This window comes from Danio aesculapii, chromosome 5, assembly GCF_903798145.1.
Source record: "Danio aesculapii chromosome 5, fDanAes4.1, whole genome shotgun sequence".
NCBI lineage: Eukaryota > Metazoa > Chordata > Actinopteri > Cypriniformes > Danionidae > Danio > Danio aesculapii.
In genome coordinates this window covers 6,936,808-6,941,807 of record NC_079439.1, presented here as the reverse complement: position 1 = coordinate 6,941,807, position 5,000 = coordinate 6,936,808, and the positions used below count along the sequence as shown (strand labels likewise).

General features: G+C 38.3%; 1 protein-coding gene across 1 annotated transcript in view; it reads left to right on the top strand.

Moving 5' to 3' along the window:
* Nucleotides 1-5,000, top strand: part of LOC130228827 (RNA-binding protein Musashi homolog 1-like) — a 98,221-nt gene that overhangs the window by 53,948 nt on the left and 39,273 nt on the right. The gene's annotated exons all lie outside the window — the stretch shown is intronic.

The following is a 5,000-nucleotide window of genomic DNA, read 5'->3' as shown; positions in this document are numbered from 1 at the left end:
TCATGTGTACATTTGAACACGTTATTTGTGTCATTTTATAATAATTGTTAAGGCCATTATAAAAAAGTTATTAATAAATCATTCAGAGGCCCAGCAATTATAATCTGATTTGACTTTGAAATTAAAGAATTTTAATATGCAACAGTAACTGTGATGCTTTCTACAAAACAAGTCTTTAATAATGTCATAGGTGATAATGTTGCTCATTAGCTTCACTGTTGCCAAGCAACAATATGATCAAAGATGATTTAGTAAACAGATGGCTGAAGCAGTAATATGTCATTTAATTGATGTGTGGTCACAGGTGAACCATTTCATAATGGCTTTAATGTCCACATTCAAACTCATTTCAGATATTTATAAATACTATTAAATGTGCTCGATGACATTGAAACGATTCTGTGTACAGCATATGCGAATGTTTGTGGACAATATGTGGCATAGTGCAATATATCATGATAATAAACATACATGACTTCTGAAAATAGGAGAATATTCAACATATACCCACGTATACATTTCTGGAGAGCGCAAATTATGTAGCCAGAGCTACGTATGGCTGTATTTTGTCTTTAAAACGAACGCTACAGGGTGGTCTGTTTGCGCTACCAGCTGACCGATTACCTCCCTGTAAATGGCTTTTCTGCTGTTACCAGCTTGGCTCGCCATGTACGATGGCGCAGTTGACTTCGATGACGGGGTTCGAGTCTGGTGAATGGTTTCCAGAAAGTGTGTTAAACTAAAACAAAAGGCAAAAAATAAAAATAAACAAGTAAATAACAGGGTGAGAATGTGGTTAAATCTGAAAATGTGGTAAAAATCGGGCGCCCGCGTGGGCTTTTCTTTTTCTGGTTTGCTTTTGAAAACACTATTGGATGGGTTTAGGGAAGAGGGTGGGCGGGTAAATCTGTGCTTTTGAAAACACTATTGTTTGGGTTTAGGGAAGGGGGTGGGTGGGCGGGTCAATCTGTGCTTTTGAAAACACTATTGGTTGGGTTTAGGGAAGGGGGTGGGTGGGTCATTCAGTGCTTTTGAAAACACTATTGGTTGGGTTTAGGGAAGGGGGTGGGTGGGTCATTCAGTGCTTTTGAAAACACTGTCAGTTGGGTTTAGGAAAGAGGGTGGGTTGGTCAATCAGTGCTTTCAAAAACACTATTGGTTGGGTTTAGGGAAGGGGGTGGGCGGGTCAATCAGTGCTTTCGAAAACACTATTGGTTGGGTTTAGGGAAGGGGGTGGGTGGGTCAATCAGTGCTTTTGAAAACACTGTCAGTTGGGTTTAGGAAAGAGGGTGGGTGGGTCAATCTGTGCTTTTGAAAACAGTTGGGTTTAGGAAAGAGGGTTGGTGGGTCAATCTGTGCTTTTGAAAACAGTTGGGTTTAGGAAAGAGGGTGGGTGGGTCAATCTGTGCTTTTGAAAACACTATTGGTTGGGTTTAGGAAAGAGGGTGGGCGGGTCAATCAGTGCTTTTGAAAACACTGTCAGTTGGGTTTAGGAAAGAGGGTGGGTGGGTCAATCTGTGCTTTTGAAAACAGTTGGGTTTAGGAAAGAGGGTTGGTGGGTCAATCTGTGCTTTTGAAAACAGTTGGGTTTAGGAAAGAGGGTGGGTGGGTCAATCTGTGCTTTTGAAAACACTATTGGTTGGGTTTAGGAAAGAGGGTGGGCGGGTCAATCAGTGCTTTTGAAAACACTGTCAGTTGGGTTTAGGAAAGAGGGTGGGTGGGTCAATCTGTGCTTTTGAAAACAGTTGGGTTTAGGAAAGAGGGTGGGTGGGTCAATCTGTGCTTTTGAAAACACTATTGGTTGGGTTTAGGAAAGAGGGTGGGCGGGTCAATCAGTGCTTTTGAAAACACTGTCAGTTGGGTTTAGGAAAGAGGGTGGGTGGGTCAATCTGTGCTTTTGAAAACAGTTGGGTTTAGGAAAGAGGGTTGGTGGGTCAATCTGTGCTTTTGAAAACAGTTGGGTTTAGGAAAGAGGGTGGGTGGGTCAATCTGTGCTTTTGAAAACACTATTGGTTGGGTTTAGGAAAGAGGGTGGGCGGGTCAATCAGTGCTTTTGAAAACACTGTCAGTTGGGTTTAGGAAAGAGGGTGGGTGGGTCAATCTGTGCTTTTGAAAACAGTTGGGTTTAGGAAAGAGGGTGGGTGGGTCAATCTGTGCTTTTGAAAACACTATTGGTTGGGTTTAGGAAAGAGGGTGGGCGCTGGTCAATTGATGCTTTTGAAAACACTATAGGTTGGGTTTAGGGAAGGGGGTGGGCGGGTCAATCTGTGCTTTTGAAAACACTATTGGTTGGGTTTAGAGAAGAGGGTGGGTGGGTGGGCCAATCAGTGCTTTTGAAAACACTATCGGTTAGGTTTAGGGAGGTGGGTGGTATTGGTCAGTCAGTCAGTCAACAGCGGTCTCTAGTAGATTTATGTGAGAACAGCAGGCACGAATGGCACTCGCGAGAGAAATTTGAGATCTGATAAAGCGTAAACAGCGGCCTCTGTTGGCTTCGCAAAAACAAAACCTCTCCAGAAATAGGATACTATCAATAATGAGCCTGGGCTGGGCAAATTAGACATATGGCAATAACAAATTTTCTTGTTGTAATTTTTGAACATTATGCTCTTTGTAATATTAACATTATATTGACATAATCTGTAATTTTTGGCTGGGTCAGTTGGCATTTCTGTGTGGAGTTTGCATGTTCTCCCCATGTTGGCGTGGGTTTCCTGCAGGTGCTCCGGTTTCCCCCACAGTCCAAACACATGCACTATAGGGGAATTGAATAAACTAAATTAGCCGTAGTGTATGAGTGTGAATGTGAGAGTGTATGGATGTTTCCCAGTGCTGGGTTGCAGCTGGAAGCCCATCCGCTGTGTAAAACATATGCTGGATAAGTTAGTGGTTTGTTCTGCTGTTTAAACCCCTGATCAATTAAGGGACTGAGCCGAAAAAAGAATGAAAGAATGAATGAATGAATGAACAAATGTTTCAAGCTAATTAAGCAGCAGTGAAAATATTTTAAATTTCACGGGAGGCTGATCATTTTGCCGTCGACTCTATAAAAAGTTAAGACAGTTTGAATAAAAAGTTTTTTAACTTTTGTTCTCTATTTTACTTTTACTTTTTACTGTTTCAATTTTTTTCTGATATCAGTGCTTCATCGCTGCAGACATCATATTAGTGTATTTCTCTTATCAGGGTGTATTTCTCCAGCTCTGTTGCCGTTATATCCCTCTTTTTCTCTCTTTCTCTCTGTTGTGTTTTGATGAAAGCAGAGGTGAAGGAGGGGGTCACTTTTTCTAATTGAAATTCTTCACAGGGTCTCCATGGGGACAGTAAACTTTGCAGAGAAAGAGGGAACAGCACAGAGAGAGAGAGAGTTATTGAAAAGGTTTACCCTACAAACAGAGATCATGCAGATCTTCCTGTAAACTGTTTAAAGAGGGAGAGAGAGAGAAAGCAGTGTGTGTTTGGTTACTTCTTCAAACACTCTTCAGAGTTAGTCTTTAAGATAGCAGTCATACGATGAATATAAATGTGTCTTTTTTTCTCTGGTTTTTCTGTAAAATGATTTTTCAACATGATTTTTAATATTAATAATATCATCGGGGGATTTTAGGACAGTCATGTAGCTACTATGAATTTGTCTAGTTAAATTTTGCTCGTTTAATAGGCATGACATGATATTCATATCGACGTATTATGAAAAAGTACACTGTAAAAGAATTATATGATCAATAAGTCATGCCAACATGTGTTTTAATGTCAATTAAAGGTTAGTTATGTTTCTAACTTATATTTTTAAGTTATTTAAGCTGTTTAAAATGACTGATAAGGCTAATTTAGCTCAACTTAAGTATTTTGTTTGTTTTAAGTATTTGTTTTGTAAAGTAATTTTTAATAATGTAAATTTTTTTAGTCAATCAGTTATATCTCTTGTGCCACTATTATGTAATAAATTAAATAAATCTTTATTTTAGCACACCTAACAGGATATAAGGGACTATTAAGAGCCTATTTATATATATTAATAGCCTATTTAGTGTCCCACCAGTGACTGTATAGAGCCACATCCCACTGCTGTCAGGAGCAGATTTAACCAATAAGCGAGGCCACTTAGGGCCCCAAGAAATCTGGGGGCCCCCAATAAATATCTAGAAGTATAAATTATACCTATAAACTATATATAACATCGTTTTCTACCATTTTTTTAATGGAGAGAGTTAAAGAAATACAATTTTAACATGATTAAATATTATTTAGTTATATTTAAAATTTTAATAATATTATTATAATAATATAATGTTATGTAATAATAATAATAAACATACAAAATAAAATATCCATCATGGAGCAGTCCAGCAGTAAAATTTATAAAGCAAATGTATATATATTTATTATTTTAGTTGTAAATTCATTTTAAGAAAACTAATCATTTAAAATGTAGAGATTGTATTAATTTAAGATGTTGAAAAAAAGATTGAGGGATATAAAAAAAACAGCAATTTAAATAAAAATTAAATAAAAGTAGAAATGGTGTTTCAGGATTTGCGGCCACATGGCTGGAATTGGTCCAATAAATACTGAAATGGTCACAAAGAGGATGATGAATGCTAGAATACAGAAAAAAAAACACATATTATAAATCGGTAAAATATATTAGTTTTTCTGGCCACACGTTGGCTTAGTAGTTAGCACTGTCGCCTCACCGCAAGAAGGTCACTGGTTCGAGTCCCAGCTGGGTCAGATGGCATTTCTGTGTGGAGTTTGCATGTTCTCCCCATGTTGGTGTGGGTTTTCTCCGGGTGCTCCGGTTTCCCCCACAAGTCCAAAGACATGTGATATAGGGGAATATGAGAAACAAAATTGGCCGTAGTGTATGAGTGTGTATGAATATTTCCCAGTACTATGATGTAAAACATATGCTGGATAAGTTGGCGGTTCATTCCGCTGTGGCGACCCCTGATGAATAAGGGACTAAGCTGAAGGAAAATAAATTAATGAATATTAAG